The sequence below is a fragment of the Ornithorhynchus anatinus genome, chromosome 11, assembly GCF_004115215.2.
Source record: "Ornithorhynchus anatinus isolate Pmale09 chromosome 11, mOrnAna1.pri.v4, whole genome shotgun sequence".
NCBI lineage: Eukaryota > Metazoa > Chordata > Mammalia > Monotremata > Ornithorhynchidae > Ornithorhynchus > Ornithorhynchus anatinus.
This window is the reverse complement of record NC_041738.1, coordinates 27339536-27349485: the sequence shown is the minus strand read 5'-3', so window position 1 is coordinate 27349485 and position 9950 is coordinate 27339536. Positions and strand designations below refer to the sequence as shown.

General features: G+C 49.7%; 1 protein-coding gene and 1 non-coding gene across 2 annotated transcripts in view; both read left to right on the top strand.

The window, feature by feature from the left end:
• Positions 1-3235: 3235 nt before the first annotated feature.
• On the top strand, positions 3236-3373 carry LOC114815349. The gene has a single exon (XR_003763112.1). It is a non-coding gene; the product is annotated as a small nucleolar RNA SNORA7 (small nucleolar RNA).
• Positions 3374-5940: 2567 nt separating this feature from the next.
• The window catches only part of C11H19orf12 (chromosome 11 C19orf12 homolog), a 30997-nt gene continuing 26987 nt past the window's right edge, over positions 5941-9950 (top strand). The window contains exon 1 of the mRNA XM_029075920.2: positions 5941-5961. The gene's annotated coding sequence lies outside the window, so the exon portion shown is untranslated. The remainder of the gene's footprint in view (positions 5962-9950) is intronic.

The following is a 9950-nucleotide window of genomic DNA, read 5'->3' as shown; positions in this document are numbered from 1 at the left end:
ACAGAGTTGGTAATAATAATGGCATCTGTTAAGCGCTTACTATGTGCAAAGCATTTTTCTAAGCGCTGGGATAGACACAAGGTCATCAGGTTGTCCCACGTGGGGCTCACAGTCTTAATCCTCATTTTACAGATGAGGTCACTGAGGCCCAGAGAAGTGAAGTGACTTGCCCAGAGTCACACAGCTGACAAGTGGTGGAGCCGGGATTAGAACCCACGACTCCCAAGCCCGGGCTCTTTCCACCAAGCCACGCTGCTGGTAGACACGGTCCCTGCCCACGATGAACTTGGAATTTAAAGGGGAAGACAGACATTAATAGGAATAAATAAATGATGCATAGGTTCGTGAATCCTGAGGGAGGGGTGAAAAAAGAGCGCAAATCTGGGCAACAGAGAAGAGTGTGAGATAAGAGGAAGTGAGGGCTCAGTCAGGGAAGGCCTCTTGGAGGAAATGTGCCTTTAATAAGCCTTCGAAGGTGGGGAGAGCCATTGTCAGATCTGAAGAAGGAGGGATTTCCAGGCCAGAGGCAGGGCGTGGGTGAGAGGTCAGTGGCGAGATAGATGAGTTCGAGGTATAGTGAGTAGGCTGGCATTGGAGGAGTCACTACAAATAACATTGTATTTGTTTGTTAAGCGCCAAGGACCATGCGGAACGCTGGAGAGGTACGAGATAATCAGGAAGCTCACCGTCTAAGTAGGAGGGGGAACGGGTGTAGTATTCCCCATTTTTCAGATGAGGCAACTGAGGCATAGAGACGTTAAGTGACTCACCCCAGGTCACCCAGCAGGCAAGAGGCGGAGCCGGGATTAGAACCCAGATCGTCTGACTCCCAGGCCTGTGCTCTTTCCCCGAAGCCGTACTGCTACTCAGCAACAGAGAAATCGGTGCGGTTGGCAAAAACTTCCCTGCAGGGTGATGTTTTCTGCTCAGAACATCATAATGCCAGAAGATGTGGAGGGAATTCAGTGCAAAGCAACGATAACAATAACTTAGACTAAGCAGCCAGGGGAAGGAGGGAAGACAAACCCCCCCCCGCCAAAACCGCACAACACTACCGCAAATATGTGTAACTTGACTAAATGATGACTAAAGGGGACAGGATAACCATCTACAAATATTTGAAGGGTGTAAACACCAAAAAGGAAGATGAATAATTTAGCGGAATAGGGATACAAGGGGCTAGAGCTCATTCCCGGTTCTCAAGACATCCATTCTTTGGCTAAACCCCTTTCAGAATTAAATTCTCCCAGGACCCGGAATGGGAAATTCGACATCGTAGCTAGGCAAAACACAAACCGTAGAAGTTCCTTCTTCAAGATCTAGGATGCAGCTGGTCCGTTTTGTTTTCTGCAGGTCACCTGAGGAAAAAGAACATCATACCCTTCCCGCCTGTGCCGACAACGCCTTTGTTCGTATACTTCTTCCTTGGTTCGGTCGTATTCCCTAAGCATCAGCTCCACAGCATTCTATCCGCATCCTCGTACTTTCCTACTTCCCCTTTCTGTAATTTACTTTAATGCCTGCCTCACCCTGTAGACTGTAAACTCTTTGAGGGCAGGGATCGTGTCTATCAGCTCTGGTTTTTTTGGACTTTCCCAAGCCCTTGGTAAAGTGCCCTGCACACAGTAAGGCGCCATAAATCCCGCCGATGGATTGACGTGTGCGCTGCGCTGATGCCGATAAGTCACCACAACCGTGCCGTGCAAAAACCAGGAGGCAGCATAGCAAAGACACAACTGGGAAAGGTGCGTTGATCCGGTTTCATGGAGGTGGGTGCCATATTTTAAGAGGGGCTGCCGTCCTTTCTGGAAAATGCGGCGCTGTAATCCAGTCCCCTAGACGGTAAGCTCACTGTGGGCAGGGAACGCGTCTGCTTATTGTGATATTGTACTCTCCCAAGCACGGTGTCCTGCACACGATAAGCGCTCCATAAATACGACTGATGGATCCGTATTTGATTTCCACTCAATCGCCCGGTGACCGCGCACACACACAAACACCGCAGAGGCTGTGGACCGTTGCTGGGTAAAACGTACGTGCCGAGCCTTTAGCATCTCATGTTCTGTATTTGCTCTCGGTTGGAGCAGTTTTTATTTTTTATTACCGCTTCTTGTATCCGCCCGGCCGCGTAACCAACTGAAAGAAGAACTTTCGGTAATAGTTCAGGGTTCTGGCGCTTTGAAAAAGCCAGCAGAGGGAGCCGTCTATATAGGTGATAAAATAAGCGGTCGTTTATTGAATTCTATTTCACGAGGATCAGCACGTTTTGATAATCAATCAGTCAATCGATGCTATTTAGCGAGTGCCTCTTTGCAGGCAAAGCTCTGGACTAAGTTCATATGGTTGCTTTGACTTTTGTTCCGCAGACTTCATCGCACCTACCGAAACGATGAAAAGTTTTGGCAGAACCGGGGGGGGGGGGTGGGTTAGTTCTTCCTGTTTTCATTCGTTTCTGTCTTTTTTTTTTTTTTTAACATCATCCGCGCGAGCCCCAGTTGTTTATCGAAAACAATAATAATGCCACGTAACCAGAACCGATAAGGCAGTTTTCTCAGTGTTGTCACATCGGGTGTTTTGGGTCCTCGGTTTAGACGTAACATTATGGAAGACGTGGGAATTTTCCCACCAGAATAACACGACTCGCAAATTGGTACAGGTAGATCCAGTGGAGGAAGAAATGGTCGTGCGTATAGGGGTGATGTTAACCAAGAAGGAGTGTTAACCAAGAAGGAGTGTGGCCTGGTAGAAAGAGTATGGGCCTGGGCGGTCTGATCCCTGTTCCACCACAAACCTGCCGTGTGACCTCGAGCCAGTCATTTCGTTCCTCTGTGCCTCAGCTCCCTCATCTCAAAATGGAGACTCAATATCTATTCTGCTTCCTACTTAGACTGCGAGCCCCACGCGAGACCCGATAAACTCGTGTCTACCCAGGGCTTGGAACGGTACTCGGCACGAGAAGCAGCGTGGCCTGGTGGAGAGAGCACGAGCCTGGAAGTCAGAAGGTCCTGGGTGCTAATCGTGGCTCCGTCACTTGTCTTCTGCGTGTCCTTGGGTGAGTCACTTAACCTCTCCGTGCCTCATACCCTTCAAATGCCGTTGAGTTGGTTCAGACCCGGGGACGCACCTCCCTCAGGACGTCCCCTATTACCTTATCTGTACAACGGGATTTGACTGTGAGCCCAGTGTGGGACATAGACCGTGTCCAACCTGATTATCTTATGCCTATCCCAGTGCTCCCCTCTCAGGATGGCACCTGGAGAGTTTCCAGTCCTCTACCAGTCTCTGCTACAGGAGGGAGAGTCGAGCAGAGGCCTGTCCGTTCCATTCCTAGCCTGGGCAGTGGCTAGCGAGTGGCAGGCCATCCGCTACACGTCAAAACTCACCCGTGCTGGGCAGCGGCGGCACGGGAGGGAGTCGAGGGCGGAGACTCAACTTTACCGCGTGGAAGAGAGCAGTGGTAAACCACTTCCGTATTTTGACCAAGAAAACTCCCTGGGTCCGGGGAAGCGGCGTGGCTCAGTGGCAAGAGCCTCGGCTTCGGAGTCGGAGGACATGGGTTCGACTCCCGGCTCCGCCACTCTTCAGCTGTGTGACCGTGGGCGAGTCGCTTCACTTCTCTGGGCCTCAGTTACCTCGTCTGTAAAACGGGGATTAACTGTGAGCCTCACGCGGGACGACCCGATGACCCTGTATCTCCCCCAGCGCTTAGAACGGCGCTCTGCACATAGTAAGCACTTAACAAATACCAACATTATTATCCACTACCAGAACGACTGCAGATGGAGGTGGGGCGTTCTGGGAGAGATGTGTCCGTGAAGTCATCATGGGTCAGAAATGACGCCAGAGCATAAGACAAGACAAGACCCCAGCGCTTAATACAGCACTTAACAAACACTATATATATTTATATGAAGCGTTTACCGAATACCACAATTATTAAGGTGTGGAACTTCATTTATTCAATCATACTTATTGGGCGCTTAGTGTGTGCAAAGCACTGTTCTAAGCGCTTAGGAGAAGGCGATATAACATCAGATACATTCCTGCCTACAACGAGCTCACGATCTAGAGAGGGAGACAGACATTAATATAAATAAATAGGTGAATAAATAAATAACAGATATATGCATAATACATATAATAATACATAATAATATAAATATACATAGGGGAAGCAGCGTGGCGCAGTGGAAAGAGCCTGGGCTTCGGAGTCAGAGGTCATGGGTTCGACTCCCGGCTCTGCCACTCGTCAGCTGTGTGACCGTGGGCGAGTCGCTTCACTTCTCTGTGCCTCAGTTACCTCGTCTGTAAAATGGGGATTAACCGCGAGCCTCACTTGGGACAACCTGATGACCCCGTATCTACCCCAGCGCTTAGAACAGTGCTCTGCACATATTAAGCGCTTAACAAATACCAACACTATTGTTATTATTATTATTAATTACTCTGTTTCCCAGTCTCTTCGGCTTTGTGCTTCTTTGTGCTTTTCCTACTTAGCGGTATTTAATAAGGTAAAATCACAATGAGTATTGAGGACGTAAAACATCTCTTTAAGACTGTGAGCCCGTCCCTGGGCAAGGATTGTCTCCATCTGTTGCCGAATCGTCCATTCCAAGGGCTTAATATAGTACTGTGCACATAGTAAGCACTAAATAAATACTATTGAATGAATGCATGAATTGTGTTAAGGATGTACACGCCAGTTCTACAGGATTTTATATTAAAAATGTCAGAGGGTCATGGAGGTTTCTCAAAGCAGCTACCTCCCACCTCATTAATTGCCACCGGGTTTATGGTTACTGTAATCCATCGATCGGTCGATTGTATCTATCGAGCACTCACTGTGTATAGGGCACTGAACTAAGCATTTAGGTGAGTCCAGTACAACGGAGTTAGGACATCTGTTCCCCGCCCACAAAGAGCTTACGGCCTGGGCAGGAGACGGATAGTAATATAAATAAATTACAGATATGTACACAGGTGCCGTGGGGCCGAGGGTGGGGTGCAGATCTACATGGAGGAGGGACACAGAAAGGAGTTGGAGAAGAGGAAATGGGAGTTTAGTCAGGGGAGCCCTCTTGGAACGGATGTGCTTTTAATAAGGCTTCGAGGGTGGGGAGAGTGATCGTCTGTCAGGTATGAAGAGGGAGGGGGTCCCAGGCCAGAGACGGGACTTGGGTGAGGGGGCGGCGGAGAGATAGTTGAGATTGAGGGCAGGTTGGCATTAGAGGAGCAAAGCGTGCCAGCTGGGTTGTAGTAGGAAGGCGGGGAGGTGAGGTAGGAGGACGCAAGGTGATTGAGTGTTTTAAAGCCAGCGCTTAGTACAGTGTTCTGCAGACAGTAAGCACTCAAAAAATATGATCGATTGAAGGATCGATCTATTGGACTGTGGGGGCCGCACCTAAAAGACCACCAGATACCTGTTCTACCGACCCAGTTCTAAGCCAGCTGTTCAACAGCCCGGGCTCCACTGAGCAAAGTCTGCCTTCTGGTCAGTTCTCTCTCTAGACGCAGAGTTCACCTTTTCCAATGGATTTATAAACTAACAAAAGCAGAAATGCAATTCTGAGAAGCGCTTCCGTCGAACGTTCGTGGCATGAACGTGGAGAGGCGGATTTGATCCAGCTCTTAAGGAATGAGAGATTTCTGAAAGCTTTGAAATTCAAAGTCTTGATGACTGCCCGAGGAAAAGTAACAATCACTTTTTACTACTGTTCAGTGAAGAATTTGTTTTTGGGGTTTTTTTTCGGTATTTGTTGAGTGCTCACTGTGTGCCAGGCACTGTACTAAGGCTGGGGTAGATACAAACTGAGCGGATTGGACACAGTCCATGTCCCGCATGGCGCTCACAGTCTTAATCCCTGTTTTACAGATGAGGTAATCGAGGCACAGAGAAGTTAAGTGACTTGTCCACGGTCACACGACAGACAAGCGGCGGAGCCTTTTGACAACTTTTACCCAGTAAGCGATCAAACGGTAAATTTTCACGTAATCCAGACTAGTTTTGCTCACGGTTCTTTATCGAAAATTCTTTGGGCCACAAAAGGTCACCCCAAATTTTCAGTGGCCCACTTCCTTTAACTACAGGGAAGTTAATAAACAACTGTCACAAAAAATTAAGAAGAAAAAGGAGAAACCGCTTTATTCACTCTCTTTTAAACTTGACGCTGAATTTCCTTTCAGGCTGTGTAGACGTAGACTTGCACTAATTTGCCTGTTTGTTTCCAATAATTGAGAATTCTATTTATTCATACTGTTTTTACTGATGCCTGTCTAGTTGTTCTGTTTTCCTTGTTGTCTGTCTCCCCGCTTCTAGACTCTGAGCCCGTTGTTGGGTAGGGATTGGCTCTATCTGTTGCCAAATTGTACTTTCCAAGTGCTTAGTACAGTGCTCTGCACACAGTAAGTGCTCAGTAACTAAAATGGAATGAATGCAGGAATTCATTCATTCAATAGTAATATTTATTGAATACTATCACAGTGGTCTAATAGATAGAGCTTGAGCCTGGGAGTCAGAGAATTTGGGTCACAGTCCCAGTTCTGCCATCTGTCTGCCGTGTGACCTTGAACAAGTCACTTCACTTCTCTGGGCCTGTCACCTCGTCTGTAAAATGGGGATTAAAGCTGTGAGCCCCATGTGGGATAGAGACGGTGTCCAAACCGATGATCGCGTAACTGTAGCTTGAGAAGCAGCGTGGCTCAGAGGAAAGAGCCCGGACTTGGGAGTCGGAGGTCATGGGTTCGAATCCCGGCTCCGTCACTTGTCAGCTGCGTGACTGTGGACGAGTCACTTCACTTCTCTGTGCCTCGGTTACCTCATCGGTAAAATGGGGATGAAGACGGTGAGCCTCACGTGGGACAACCCGATGACCCTGTATCTACCCCAGCGCTTAGAACAGTGCTCTGCACATAGTAAGCGCTTAACAGATACCAACATCATTATTATTATTAGTGTATCTCCCCCGGCGCTTAGTCCACAGTAAGTACTTCATGAATACCGTAAAAGATTTGTACTGGGGAAATACCCTATTCACTCTCTTTGTAGAAAAAGTCACACTATAATTCCACACTGCTGTGTTTTCACGGGCATTGTGCCTCACTTCCTACAGGGACGGCCCACAGATTAAAGTTCTACGAAGGTCGAAACCCAAGGGCCCAGCCTAGCATTATCTAAAGGTGACCAGAGCTTTCGATTTCCTCAGGAAAGCCTTGAAATTTGGAGTCTTCCTTCTACCTCCGGCTGTAGGTTCTAGGCGGTCACTCAAGTCCTGATCAGATCAAAGAGAGAAAAAATGATTGACTGAGATACATGCACATTTCAGTAAGGTATTGGTTAAGCGCTTACTACGTGCCAGGCACTGTACTAAGCGCTGGGGTAGATAAGAGAAGCAGCGTGGCTCAGTGGCAAGAGGCCGGGCTGGGGCGTCAGAGGTCATGGGTTCTAATCCCCGCTCTGCCGCTTGTCAGCTGTGTGACTGTGGGCAGGTCACTTCCCTTCTCTGGGCCTCAGTGACCTCATCTGGAAAATGGGGATGAAGACCGTGTTCCCCACGTGGGACAACCTGATTCCCCCGTGTCTACCCCAGCGCTTAGAACGGTGCTCTGCACATAGTAAGCGCTTAACAAATACCAACATTATTATTATAATAACAACAATAATAATAATCCCGGTACTTGCTCAGCGCTTACTATATGACGAGCACTGTTTTAAGCCCTGGGTAGATGCAGGCTAATCAGGTTAGACCCAGTTCCTGCCCCCATTTCACAGTCTTCATCCCCATTTCACGGATGAGGTCGCTGAGGCCCAGAGAGGTGAAGCGACCTGCCTCGCGTCACACAGCAGACGAGTGGCGGAGCGGGGATCAGAACGCAGGTCCTTCTGACTCCCAGGCCTGTGCTCTCCCCGCAAGACCACACCGCTTCACAGGAGCGAGCCCATAGCAAGGGGGAGGGAATCAATCGATCAGTCCCAGTCGACCGTTGATCAGTACGGCTGGGCCTGTGGATCCCAAAGCAAGGCAGGCCGGGGCGGTGGGTCCCTGGGATCTGGACCGCCCGAGCCCCCGCTGCCGCCGGCCCGTGGCGGTGGTTGCCCGCTGGCCAGATTCTGGGAGACGGAAGCTTCGCCGGCGACTCCAGCCATGCGGCAACGCCAACCTCCGACTGCCACATTCTGCCCCGTCTCCCACTAGGCCTCACTGCCTGCCGTCAGGCCCATCTTGAACCCACCGAGTGATCCCTCTGGCAGCCGGCCGGGAGGGACCTGTAAAGTTTCAGTCCCTTTGGTCCCTCGGCTTTAAAGCACTCAGGTAGCCGGCCCCCTCCTACCTCACCTCGCTACTCTCCTCCTCCTACGGCCCAGTCCGCCCAATTCTCTCCTCCAACGCCAACTCACTGTACCTCCATCTCGACTACCTCACCGCCGACCTCTCGCCCACATCCTGCCTCTGGCCCGGAACACCCTCCCTCTTCGTATCTGACAGACGATTACCCTCCCCTCCTTCAAAGCCTTACTGAAGGCATGTCTCCTCCAAGAGGCCTTCCCCGACTAAGCCCTCTTTTCCTTTTCTCCCACTCGCTTCGGCATCACCCTGACTTGCTTCCTTTATTCACGCTCCCCCCCCACCCCCAGCCCAACAGAACCCAGGTCCATATCTGTAACTTATTCATTTATATTAATGTCTGACCCCTCCCTCTAGGCAGTAAGCTCACTGTGGGCAGGCAAGTGTATCTGTTATAGTTCATTTATTCATCATTCAATTGTATTTATTGAGCGCACTCTGCGTGCAGAGCACGGTACTAAGCGCTTGGAAAGTACAATTTGGCAACAGATAGAGACGATCCCTACCCAACAACGGGCTCACACTCGAGAAGGAGGAGGCAGACAACAAAACGAAACAAGTAGACAGGCATCAGTAGCATCAAAATAGATAAGTGGAATTACAGATATATACGCAAGTATCGTATCGTGCTCTCCCAAGCGCTTAGTGCCGTATTCTGCACTCAGTAAGTGCTCAGTAAAGACGACTGATCGATCGACCTACTGATTGATCGATGGACACACTGGGGCCTGATCCAGCTTCCCCGGGGCAGGGAGGCAACACTTCCAGGTAGCTTCACGCATTTTCCCTAAGGACGTGTACCAGTGCAGTAGAGTCTCTCTAATAACACTGGCCCCGTGGATGGACTTGGGCCAGTGGGCAAAATTACATAACGGGGCATGAGCAAGCTGAGTCTTCCTGGGGGCCTGAGGGACATCCCGGAGAAGATGGGAGAGGGATGGGATTGTGGGTTTTGGCTCCCTGTGCCGAAGTCGGCTGGATTAACGCCAGGTCCTTCAGGAGAAGGGAGAGAGGGAGATGGAGAGAAAAGAAGAAGAGCGGAAGGCGGAGAATTTAAACTTTAAACTATACATTAGAAAGTACTTATTCATTCCTATTACCGTCCGTCTCCCCCTCTAGACCGTACGCTCATAATGGGCAGGGAACGTGTCTGCTAATGCTGTTGTACTGTACACTCTCCCGTGCTTACTACAGTGCTCCGCACGTAGTAAGCGCTCAGTGGATACGATCGATTGAGAAAGTGGCGGGGGGAAGAAGAGGAAGAGAGGAAAAGAGAAAAGGGGGAGAGAAGAGGAAGAGAGAAAAAGAGAGAAGGTGGGGGGAGAAAGAAGAGGCAGGAGGGGGAGTTGAAAAGACAGATGCAATTGAAATCAGTAAGGCTTAATGTTGGTATTTGTTAAGCGCTTACTACGTGCAGAGCACTGTTCTAAGCGCTGGGGTAGACACAGAGGAATCAGGTTGTCCCACGTGGGGGCTCACAGTCTTCATCCCCATTTTCCAGATAAGGTAACTGAGGCACAGGGAAGTGAAGTGACTTGCCCACAGTCACACAGCTGACAAGTGGCAGAGCTGGGATAGCGGGCCAGAGCCCGGGCCTGGGATCCTGAA